The 13,336-nt window shown below is 39.7% G+C and overlaps 1 long non-coding RNA gene across 1 annotated transcript; it reads left to right on the top strand.

Moving 5' to 3' along the window:
* The first annotated feature begins 10,784 nt into the window (after positions 1-10,784).
* On the top strand, positions 10,785-13,336 carry LOC135477618 (uncharacterized). Its single transcript, XR_010445220.1, has 3 exons — positions 10,785-10,826; positions 11,439-11,511; positions 13,214-13,336. It is a non-coding gene; the product is annotated as an uncharacterized LOC135477618 (long non-coding RNA).

Here is a 13,336-nt window from a genome sequence, read left to right as displayed (position 1 = left end):
TGGTGGGCTTTAAATATACGACAGCACCTGGTTATTGTCTATTTTCAGTGCAAGACAAGTATTCAAAGTAACTTAAACAACATTAACAAAAAATTGGGGGTTTTGGTGAAACTTGATTTTGACATCAGTCAGAACAGTGTGACGTCATGTTTACTCAAGCTCTTTAAGGTTGGATGTATTTTCTGAATTTTGGGATGGGCAGTATGTGACAATAAATTTGTGAATGTAGGTGATGCATGCCCAGTTTACCAACAATTAACAGATGTTTTCGGTATATCAGTGCATTTTTAGCTTAGGTCGTACCGGCAGCGTCGGCGTCCAATACCAGGGCAAGCAATGTTAAACAAAATGTTAGAGGTGGTATCTTAAAAGGTACTGCTTTATTGAGGTCAGGCTCTGCACATATATAGAGTACAATAGCACTAGGGGGATATTCCATAGTTGATTCGGTGTGTACTTAATAAATTCGATTCGGTGTGTACTTAATAAATGCCGTAAATTAACAATTTGCTGACTTCGTGTATTGTGCAGCAGAATTTAAATTAAACAAAATGTGTGGGTTTGTATCTAAAAGAAAATAAACCATGTACTGACCGCAAGCTTTACATGAATATAAAGCACAATGCCACAAACGGGGAGGGTTCCATAACTGATTCTCTGTGTTTATATTAATTGCTATAAATTACCAAATTCACGATTTCAGTACTTCATATATTGAGCTATTTACAGGCGAGCCCATTGGTAGCTTTTTTACCATTTCTAAGTTCAGTAGACCCATGCGCCGTAAACCTTTCTTATTTTGCATTAAATCTTAATTTAAGAGTGTTTATTCACATCAAATTAATAGTTTTGCATCAGGAAACATGCATTATAATTTTCTGTTAAGGTGACTCGCTAACGTTCAGACTCATATTTTTTTTTATATTTTTCATTGTCTCATTTTTAGATGGTCCATATCTGTATTCTGTGTATCGACCAAGAAGGTGCGAAGAGGACGTCAATTCTTGTCAAAAGTATTTTGAAGTTCAGAAGTAGACCCGTGACTCTATATTTGATGACAGATGATGCAGCAAGGAAAATTATGGATAACCTGTTGAGGTCTTGGGACCTACCCGATGGTAAGTTTCGATTTTTGTAGACATTGGACGAGAGTATTTTGACTAAAGACGTGTGCAGTCCAATTTTACATCAGGTTAAATGCGTTCTTTGTCCCTATCTAAGCATGAGCAATTGCCTACTGTAATTGTGGGACTTGGCAATTCTCAATAACGTGGACATGGGGAACATGGGTTTGAGGGGATTCCCCTGGAATAGCTGTAGCGAAACCCACAATGCGCTCACGATAGTATTGTGTCTTTGTATCAGGATTCCCCATGAATCACTGTAGCGAAACACACACCCCGCTCACGATAGTAGTGTGCGTATGTGTGCAGATGTTTGTCTGTGTGTGTGTGTGTGTGTGTGTGTGTGTGTGTGCGTGCCTGCGTGCGTGCGTGTGTGTGTGTGTGTGTGTGTGTGTGTGTGTGTGTGTGTGTGTGTGTGTGTGTGTGTGTGTGTGTGTATGTGTACGGGGATTCCCCTTGAATAGCTGTAGCGAAACTCACACTGCGCTCACTATAGCAGCGTGTCTTTGTATAAGCATTCCCCTTGAATTGCTGTATCCAAACACACAGCGCGCTCGCGATAGTACTGTGCGTGTGTTTGTGTGTGCGGGTCTTCGTGTGTGTGTGTATGTGTATACGAGGATTCGCCTTGAATCGCGGTAACAAAACTCACACTGCGCTCACGATAGTAGTGTTTGTGTGTACGGGGATTCTCCTTTAATTCTCCTTGATTCTCCTTCCCCAAGAGCCTGTCACTAATGCGGTCGCTGTGAGTTCAAGTCCAGCTCATGCTGGCTTCCTCTCCCGAAACGTCTGTCAGAAACCTGCGGAGGTTTCTCCCAGGCTCTGTTTGATTTCTTCCGACCATAATGCTGGCCACCGTCCTATGAGTAAAATATTCTTGAGTACGGCGTAGAATTCCAATCAAATACATATATATCTCGGTTATTCCCACAGGTTAATTTGATTTTTTTTCTTTTGTTTCAGTTTTCTGGCAGTTTATATTCTGGTCCCAAGAGGTAGGACTATTTATTATAAATTGTTAGAAGAAAAAAATCAATAATGTGAACGACTGACTCACCATCTTAAAAATGTGATGAATTGACTTTGGCCGATTAACTGAGTGGCAGATCTGCATAAACTAATAGAAGTGTTTATTATTTTAGAAACATACTGGTGGTAAAATTTAAGAAGTTTTGAAACCTTTTTGGCACAAACGACTGTAGATATAACTGAACCTAACCTTTCTGTTCTACCCCATATCATGTCCTGTCCTACACTATCCTATCCCACGCTGTTCTGTCCTATTCTGCCCTGTCGTACACTGTTCTATCATATCCTCTCCTAAATAACTAACGCCATTCATTAAACAGCCGTGGTCTAGTCCGCAAGAAGACAGCTGCATCCCCGAGAACATGGAGCTCCATACACAGCTACCTGATCAGGTCGAAAAGGTAGTTACCGTACTGCTGTACAGCGACGTAATTAGTGCACAATTAATAACCTATCGTGGTTATACCTCGTTTCCTATGTTGTGTTAAAAATACATTTTTAGAAACTCATATTTAAAAAAAAAAAAGTGAAATAATACAGATATATCAATACTGTGTAGAAAGGTTCTTGCGCTTGCGCCGCCGTCTACACTCGCTTAACTTCACTGTCACCTTTAGAAAATATTGTACAGAAATCTGAAACAAGGCCAAGATCATTGAGGCCCATGCTGATAAGGCAAGAAGCGATGTCAGAAAACACAACAACTCTGTGTGAACCTTTCTTCTAATACACATCCATTTTCTTCTTCTAAACTGTCAACATTGCGAATCAGTGATGAGTCTTAATTATGCCTACCTGTGTCACGCAGAACGTCAAACGGGCTCCAGGTCAAACTTGTACGTTGGTGACAATGGTTGAAAACGAGCGTAGAGATTGGTTCAAGCGCTATAAGGTATATGCCTCAACGAGGACTGTATACTTTCGAATATGGCAAACGCGGTGTGCAGTTGTCCTAGACTGGCTGTTGCACAGTACAATGGGATTCTGATTCAATACTGTGTGATTCACAACACTGTGTGATTCACAACACTGTGTAATTCACAGGACCGAGTGATTCACAGCACTGTGCAGTTCACAGCACATACATTACTGAATAGCAAAAGATATTTGGATAGAATACCCGACTGTTTCCTTATTCCACAATCCGACTTAATATTTGCGCGGTGTAAAATTGAAAATATTATAGATTAAGTTATAACGTTAGGACTACGATACGTGTAAGCCTTACATCTCCTATTAAACGCGTTTTATCGCCGGACGACAACAGGTGTGTTCTATGGTTTATCATATACACCTGATTCCTGTTGTTTTCTCACACAGGCTATCGTGCTACAGCCTCATCATGTAGTCTTCTCTGACATATATGACATTTGGCAACAATTCCGGAATTTTGGGAAAACCCAGGTGAGGATATTATCACCAATTGTTCTCAGAGTTATGCCGTCATTTGGATCTGTTGCAGTCATTTTTCGTCAAATTGAATTACAAATAAGCAATAGCTCTTTTCACCCAACGGCTTACGTATACCCGTGGTGCACAAGTAAACTGAAAACAACCAGCAAGAGTTCTAGTACCATTTTAAAATAACTACCATCCCTCTTTTTAATTAGTGCTTCAGTTTTCTCATCTACAATGTATATGTGCTCTTTGAGCATAACGGACTGACTTTTACATTGACACCTATTAAAATTTTTGAATGTTTCAGATTTTTGCTTCTTCGGAAGACAACTTAGTGATTTCAAGGATAAATGGAGAACTTAGAGTAAGTTTGAATATTTGCCAAATTATTTATGAAAGAATAGGTCAGCATAATCTGCTTCTATCTGTGTTGTGCCTTATTCCAATCCTGGCGTGTTTTGGGAAAAGAACACTTCCTATCTTGATCATCAAGATTTGTTTTTGCTGTATCACATGGAGCCATTGTTAAATCTGTTTATACTTAGGCGGCATTTAGGTTCAAATGGCTTGACAACGTAACTGGAAGGTATTGTTCCAAATATGTTAGGGTTGGTTACACATCAACAGTAGAGTGCGAGAGATGAAGGAAATGTCTTGAGCTTTTCTTTAATGTGGTTTTAGCACTTAGATTTCCTCTTGACGGTCCACACTTCTGTGAACGGGATTCCAACACCTAAATGCTTATTTAATAGATGCTCTGATCTCGCTGTCTCCCGGCGTAACCGGCAAAACCCGGCCTGTTGTCAGTTTGCCGTAGTCAGGGTTTTATTCCAACTGTTCACGTAAATGCTTACACAGTAGCAAATTACATGCCCGTATCACAATGGCTTAAGCCGAGTTGTGTGAAAAAAACACTGCATGTCGTGATGTTAATTGCAATATTTAAGACACCACTTGTGTAGAATTTTTATAAATGCCGTGTTTAGGTCACATTTAACAACTAAGAAGAAAACACTACAAAGGGACCAAGGTTTACATGCCCCACCCCCCTAAGTATTCGCCATATCTGCTTATAGTTGTTCCAAAGTGGCGCTCTTTAAGAACGTGTTAATAACGCTTTTGGGCGCTTTTGATGGTACGATGTAAAAGTTACTGGTCCTTATGAATCTAAATATATATCACTGCATGTTTAATGACTGTACATCTGTTACCGGAAGCACAAAGAATTCTAGTGAGACTTATAGTCTTTGTATCTTTTGTTTTTTGCAGAGTCGATTAAATCGCAACTCATACCTATTTGCCTGATATATTCTTTTTGTTTCCCATTTGCCAATTTTCCGAAGAGTTCACAAGCTCTTCTCATGAACCTGGCGCTAATTAGGCAAACTCCGGCAGAATTGCGAGATTTCACTGACATAAATCGACAATCTACAATTCCTGGAAAAGAGGTAACTCATTTTAAATTAATCATAGCATTTTTATTTCATGGTTGTATAGCTCCACACTCATTATTTCTTTACAGTAGCCACTCTGTGCGCATATGCGCCAGACTCTTTTTAGAGGCATCCCCTTAAGTATTTTCAAGATATATTTGTGACACAACATCCTACAAGTAGGCAATCAGTTACACCTGCGTGAGGCTAAAGGTGCATACAGCGCTTGTACTTCATGTAAACTGAGTTTAAACAGGTGCTTGGAAAACATTCATGCTATATTATTTGCTGATGAAAGATCATAATACAAAGCAAGTTTGCTGAGACAGTGGGAATTGCATTGGTGGACAGACAGACCATATAAATGTAGTGCAAGTAGGTTATTTAATCAACCCACTAGATTTTGTTTCAGAACTCCGATCTGAATCAAAGGGCGATGAGTGTGGACGTCATGAACACATTGCTGATGACAGTACTTGAGTACAACGGAAATCGGGCTCGTTACCATCTTCGACAGTGTTTTCCAAGGCCAGCTCGTCCCGTGGTGAGTTTTCTATCACACAAGGGCCAAATTCTACACTAGTCATGATTTGAAATCTGGTTTTATCACATATCCTAGGATTTGAAATTGGGTATGTCTAGCAAAATTTATTTATTTATTTATTTGATTGGTGTTTTACGCCGTACTCAAGAATATTTCACTAATACGACGGCGGCCAGCATTTGGTGGGTGGAAATCGGCCACAGCGCGGGGGAAACCCACGACCATCCGCTGGAACAGGTTGCTGGAACACCTTCCCACGTACAACTGGAGAGGAAGCCAACATGAGCTGGACTGGAACTCACAGCGACCGCATTGGTGAGAGACTCCTGGGTCATAACGCTGCGCTAGCGCGCTAACCAACTGAGCCACGGAGGCCCCCCCTGTCTAGCAAGAAATAAGTTCATACACAGCCGGCGGGATTTTCACCCTTTGGGCCAGGCACCATGTCTTAAGTTCAACTTTAGAAGTTATGAGTGGCTCAGGAGAATCGGTTACTGATATATATTTACATTTGCAGTATTCTCTTGCTCGACAAGTTACTATATAAAGTATCAAAATATCCTCTCTAAATTATAAACTTTTGTAATCAATCATTCCATCAAACAATCAGTAAGACAGGTCATCTCACTTGTTGCCTCTCTTTATACGTATAAATATGTAAATCCATATCTGCGGTGAATTTTTTCAACTTTTAACACCTGTAACGCCTATGGGTGTATCTTCTGAGAGAACCCCGTAATATCTATACCGTATATGTCATATTCTGTACAACAAAAGTTATGACAAAAGTTTTGTGGATTAGTACATCCCAGAAATAAGTGTTTCGTTTTCAAACACATTTCTGCTACAGTTTAGAATTGCTTTCTAGTTTTTCAAAAACTATTTTGTATACTTTTATATTTTTGTCAGTGTTTACTATAATATACACATCTCCTTGGTTACTAAATATAGTTTTACAACAGGACGAACGTCTAGACTGTAACAGACATGTGCTTAGAAACGAAACACTTGTTTTGAGTGAGTGTGAGCTTCACTATAAATAGCAGTCGAAGTCGACCGGATATTGCATTTCATATATTTAAATGGTGCACGTTTTCGAAGCATGTTCATAAAGTCTAGCGTTACATGTACAAAAATTGGCTCTAGCCAGAACTTGATAATTTAGAAGAAAAAATAAGATAACGATCTTAAGATATCAGCTTCTTGAACGAATGTTTTGTGAAGAAAAACATTCTGTAAGACTGATTGACGCAAACATGAAAACTTACTCTGGGACTACATGTACTCTAAATTCGAATACAAAGTGAAAAGCCGGGTAATTTTGAGGGCAAAAAAATCATTTTCAGAATTAAGGTTTCTACATCTGCAAAGCCTATTCATCTTGTCCATTAACCGGCCAGTATAGCACAGTTGGTAGATCCAGGATCAATCCGGGGTCGAGTCACACCTAAGTCTTTAAAAAAGAGGAAGTTGTAACTTCCTCGCTTGGCGTTCAGCATGAAGCGGATAGTGCAACGACTGGTATCAGTATGATGGTTCGGGCGGGACAACTTACTTGCCTTAGGTAGGGCGTCTCAGTGAAGCAGCACTAGATAAAAGAGCAGTAGAAATCCGTCCTGCAACAAGGAGGTACACTACATATACCCTAAGGATTCCCACGTCGTCATATGACTGAAAAATTGTTGAGCATGACGTTAAACCCCAAGCACTCATTCACTCACTCGCTCTTTTCCACTATGTTTTCCTGAAGATCTTACTCCAGGACCACCGGCATAAATATTTTGAAAACGCCTATCTTTTCAGGATTAAGAAGTCTACATGTTCAAAGCATGTTCATCAAGAAGATGTACAAAAAACTAAATATAAACAAAACATAAACCTCGCCCGAAACGGCCCCGAAGCGGAAGTAGTGACCCTATCAAAAAAGGTTTGTACAGGCCATCAACACCGACACCTTCCAGCACCACCACCAAAATCCGTTATACATGTGATCACAAGTTTTGTTCGTTTTTTCCTAGGCTGTTCAGGACTTTTACATGGAGGACTGTGAAAAATATAACAATGAAGAGAAACACTTGTACCGGACTCATGTAAATTACCTGGGGAATACGAGCTCGGCCAGTGTTGGTGAAATCACGCTGGTGTCTCAGTTTAGCCAAGAACGCTTCGGAAACCTGGAGAGATTGCTGATCCACTGGAGCGGACCAGTTAGTCTAGCCGTATACTTGAGTGATGCGGAAGTGCTGTTGTTGGAAGAGCTGATAGAGTCGTCTCCCTTACTTCGTGCCCGGGACAATGTCATGTACCATATAGTGTACAAAGACAAGGTAGGAGGAGCTTCGTGTCCAATAATATGTGCAGAAGGGTTAAACATCCGGTCATAATGTAGGCAGTGTTTGTCACACAGTATAATCTCACTTACCTTGAAGCTTGATGGTACCAGGTTTTACTCGTAGATTGGTCGCTATTAGTGATATAGCTGGTCAAGAACTATTGAAGTATTGCAGACGTACATGTACTGGTGCTCAATTTATAATGAAACGTCTGGATTAGCAATCACTGCTAATGAAGCATAAAACAAATTACTTTCGTTTGATACTCTATATATTTCAGTAGAACATCGGGATCGCCAGGCCTGTAGTGTTTGTATTTGCATGTATGCATACTTAAGGTTTTAGGTAGTAAATAATTTGTCGGTCATATTAAAAAGGAGGAGTGATTAGATAAGTGTACATATACTGTGTCTTTTTGTGGCTGGTCGAGTCCATACCAACAGTGCTGCAGCTACTGACAGGAGATATAACATCTGGTCACATTATACTGACACCGGGACAACCAGTCCTGTTTCCTTGCTCTATCTTGTCAGTGATGAACGCCAAGCGAGGCACCAACAAGTACAATTTCAAAAGTCTGTTGCTATGAGTCGCCCCAAGTTTGTTCTCGGTTGATCCGACTTCGAGGCAGACACTAGAGCCATCTAACCGAAGCGGTTTGTCTGTAATAATCAAGGTAAAATGTCAACGGTAAAATACACTCGTTTCTTGTAAGGTACGGAAATAAACCAAAAACAGGTTAAAATTAAAAAGTAAAAACACAAAAGTATGCCAGCAGCGTAGAAAACGACCGTAGTGGGATCTCAGAATATCAACCTTATAGTGATGCAAGGCTACACTCTACACATGTTAAATACGTTATTCACATAAATTAAGAAATCTCTATTGGGAAACCATTAGTGCCACATCCACGAAAGCCACAGAGGCGCCTAACAAACGTCTGGTGCCGTTCCCACCATCTGACCTCAGACCCCTATTAATTTTCCATAAAAGACAATGTTAACGTTTGATGCTGTATCTCAGTTCCAACATTCCGTGACCAGTGGTAACAACCTTGTCCAGCCGTGTGAGAAAGCTTCCATAAAAACTCGGTCAAATAAAAATAGTTTGACCGTCCAAATCTGGACCTTCGTATTGCCTTCAGCTGGGATTGGTAACCAACAACGCCATGATGGCGTCACTGGCAGCCTCATTTCTACCTGATACCTTGCATCCCCTCGCCAACAATTTCCAACTTTCATCATTAAATCTCACACCTTCTCATCATTTATATAATTTCCAGTATGTTCATACCTAGCACGCACCTGTACACCAAAAAAATGGTCGCTGGCAGCAAAAAGGACTGTACCCTAAAATACACAGAATTATATTCATTTACCGAAAATTTCGTGTAGTTTTATACTCCGGTCTTTCTTTCTACTTCACCTGTTTCTTTGATTTGAGTTTTACGCCTTACTCAATAATAGTTCACTTATTCGACAACGTCTATCATTATGGTGGACTGGTAACCGGGCAGAGCCCATGGAATTGAACTCACAGCGATATCACTGGTAAGATGTTCCTGGGTCATTGTGCTGCCCTAGCACGCAAACGACCAGGCCAATGAGCCAATCTCCCCTCCCGCCCTTAAACATAACATTTCATTACAGTACAGGACAGGTGGTATAAAGATAACGAAAACGTTCATGTTAGGCCTGACATTTATAGTGCAAATTCAGCTCGTTTATACGCATTGGTATATCTCTTCAGACGGTTTATTGATTTTCATGCCGCATGCATCCCATTTAAACGAGGTGAAAACTATTTTTCAAAACATTTCACTTAATTTTATGTTCCTTAATTTTGTTTCCAGTATTTTCATCCCATCAACTATTTGCGCAATGTCGCTTTGAACTACTCAACAACACATTATGTGTTCCTAAGTGACTTCGACTTTATCCCGATGTACAACATCCACAACACTTTGAAAGCACATGTGAAGAATATAGGCAAAGACGGTATCAGAAAGGTGAGCGTCATAAAGACGATTTTGAACAAAGATTTTCATTCTGGTGTATAAATATTGGTTATGCATCTGTCCTGATGGTTGAAGCACTGACACCTTGAGCGTGTTTAAACCAAACTTTCGCTGTTGCGGCTGCGGCTTTGAGTTTTGACGGGTACCTGGCAAAGGTCGGTGACTTATCAGGTGTATCCTGGTTCCCTTCACGCATCGACCTAAAAGGCCGTCATATAAGTGAAACGTTTTTGAATATGATGTTAAACACTATTTGATCAGTCAATATTCTATCGGTCACCATTTTGGTGTTACTGAAAAACCCTATGACACTAAATACAATGCTGCAAATAACACTGCTTTTTGTTTATTCATTTAACATTTGGTTGATGTCGAACTGAAGAAATTTTTGCGATTTTTTTTGATGGCGACCAAATCTGTCTTGTACTTCTTCTGTCAAATCGGTGTTCGTAGACCTTGCCGGGTTGAACACCATCTTTTATGTCTTAGGCATAACCTTCCAGTCATGCAGAACTGCTGTTGCGAATATTTCGACATCCAAACAGGCCTGGTACGAGACTCCATGGGGATATTACTAAAGTCCCCCCCCCCCGCTCCCAACCCAAAACAAAAACAACCGTTATAGCGATGCCTACGTCGATTTATTTACGTTCGGATGCTTGAATTCTAATTCTAGGAGCGTGTTATTTTCTACTATGCAATGTAAATAAAACGTGGCAAGATTAATGCCAAACCCTTAAACACACATTGAAAACAAAGAAGTGTCGGCTACAGACAATTTGTTTTCGTTTTTGTTGGATAAACAGAACAGCTCTGTTTGCTCTGATGTTTTCAGAAGGCCCTAGTTGTTGCAGCGTTTGAAAGTATGCAGGGTTTTAAATATGCTCCTCGTTCGAAGGCTGAGTTGATACCCTTTGTAGAAAACGGGGACATACTGCCATTTCAGTAAGTAGCCAAAATGGAACATGTCACCTTATTCCGTAATGGATCAGTGTGTTACTACCACATTTAAGAGTAATCGCCAAAACAGTATAGGAAATGAATAAAATGTTAGCTTTTTTTTGAACGTGAGAGTTCTATGAAAACAAGAAGTGGACCTTACTAGCTTATAAACATAAAATTGCACGTTTCAGCTATGTAGTTTTATAGCATTTAGTACGGGGATACTGTGATAATCAGGTTTTTCCTCTGCTCACTCATATCAGTGTTTTGTCTGCTCAGCTAGTCCTTTTTGATTCATTGATTCATTTGCTGAAGACTCGATTCATTACAACGGACAGTTGTGTTTATGCATGTGTGTGGCCTGGTGGGTGGGGATAGGGATGGGGGGATGATATTTGTTCTTTGCTGCCGTTCTCATTTGTTCTTTGCTGCCGTTCTCATTTGTCCCTTGCTGTCGTTCTCAATTGTTCTTTGTTACCGTTTTCCAGCAGCAAATGGCCTATGCTATTGGTTTTAGCAATTCGTTTCCAATATGCTTATATATGCCATCATCTGAGGAAAAGTTTGCCCTGTTAGTTATGAAGCTTGATAACTGAAGAACCGCTTTTTCTTCAGCATTGGTATAATACGACAAGGGCATGGTGCGACGAACTTCTCTTACTGGTACAATTCTACAGACATTTATCAGGTAGGCCTAGCTCCATTTTTGTTTTATTCGTAGAAAGCTCATTTATCTCTTTATTTAATTGGTGGATTTCGTCGTACTCACGGGTATTTCACTGACACGGCGGTTGCGAACATTACGGTGGGAGGGGGTGGAAAGGTCATGTACATGTTACGCATGTGTATATATTGTTGCTCTAATGGCAAACTGATGCCGATTTGAAGTGTATTTTCTATAGCCGGTTAAAGTCAAAAAATGGTAAATTATGATATAAGCTCCATCATAGACACACAACTGAAAACTATGCGTAAAGATATTTTCATTTTTTTTTTCAGATTTTTTCAAAGAGGGATTGAAAGGCGTTCAAATATTTAAATAATATGGTGGTCTTTATGAGCCATACTGGCGGTATTTATTGTGACTTCAAGTTGGTTTTTTTCCAGATTTTCACCAGAAGGAAGGAATTTTTGTGAAGGAATTATTTCGGAATTTTCTTGCTCATGAGTAAAAAGAGTTATTCCGACATTCGGGTCGTGATTAGAGTCGGAAAACCTTCTTGTGATATCAGCGTTCCTAAACTTTGACAGAATGGTCCATAAAGCCCACCTTAGAATTCAAATGTTTGAACGCCTATAGTTCTTTTCACAAAAATCTAAAAAAAATAAGGGAAAGTATATTTATGCATAGATTTGAGTGGTCTGTTTAGCGAGGCCTACTTCGATTTTTAGAGGTATTTTCCTTGAAGAGGTACCGGTATATCAGCATGTCACCAGTTTCGAAAATATTATTTATGGTAAAGCACAGAAGTGCCATTTTGACAAATGAATCGGAAATGTAAGCATAAAATAAACTCGCTTTCTAAACTCGTCTTGCGTTGCAGTGAAAGAAAAAGATTTAAAGTAACGACACTGGTTTGAAATGGATCTGTTAATTATTTTATTTTTGATACCTGATTGTGATTAACTGATGAATTTATATTTTTGTTTAGTTATTTATTTATTTGATTGGTGTTAATCGCCAAGAATATTGAATTTTGTACGGCGGTGTTTACATTTATGCGTGGAGATAACTGCAATGTTAGAAGTTAACCGCCCCACTTCACAGCTACATGTACCAGACAAGCTTTAATATGGTTAAATGTGTTTATTTAATTGGTGTTTCATGCCATAGTCAGGATTTTTTCACCTATACGACGGCAGCCTGCATTATGCTGAGAGGGAACCGGGTAGAGCTCGGTGGGAAACCACAACCATCCGCAAGGTGCTGGCAGACAATCCCGCGTATACTAGACTTTTATAATCATTGTGATGAAAAACACAGCACTTTGAGTAATTCTAGATCAGCAACGTCTACTATATTGCAAGTTAAAGAACAACGTGCACTTATACTTAATTCAAGCTACGTCACTGTCTTATGGGTACGGGCCGCCGTCGTTGAAGTGAAATATTCTTGAGTACGGCATAAAACACCAATCAAATAAAAAAAAAACTTGCAAAATCTAGCAACTTGCAACTGTACGTAAACGGTAAAACTGTAACCGAAGTAAATTGACAAGAGACCGGATTTTTACAGGTAATATGTCTGGTAATTTGTCAACTACCACAATTTCGCCACTGCTGTGGTCAGTATTCTCTCTGCAGTGGTATTTTATATTAAGGCTGTTGCCCGACTATATTATCGCTGGCTTTAATCATTGTATATGAGATAACTGTTCTTCTCCATACAGATAGAGTGGGAAGAGTCGTTCGAACCGTACGTTGTGGTTGATAAATATGCCCCCCGATATGACGAAAGGTTTCACGGTTACGGATACGATAAAGTATCGCATGTAATGGAATTATACGCCCGA

This window comes from Liolophura sinensis, chromosome 11 (genome assembly GCF_032854445.1).
Source record: "Liolophura sinensis isolate JHLJ2023 chromosome 11, CUHK_Ljap_v2, whole genome shotgun sequence".
In the NCBI taxonomy this organism is placed as follows: domain Eukaryota; kingdom Metazoa; phylum Mollusca; class Polyplacophora; order Chitonida; family Chitonidae; genus Liolophura; species Liolophura sinensis.
This window is presented reverse-complemented; position numbering and strand designations above follow the sequence as displayed.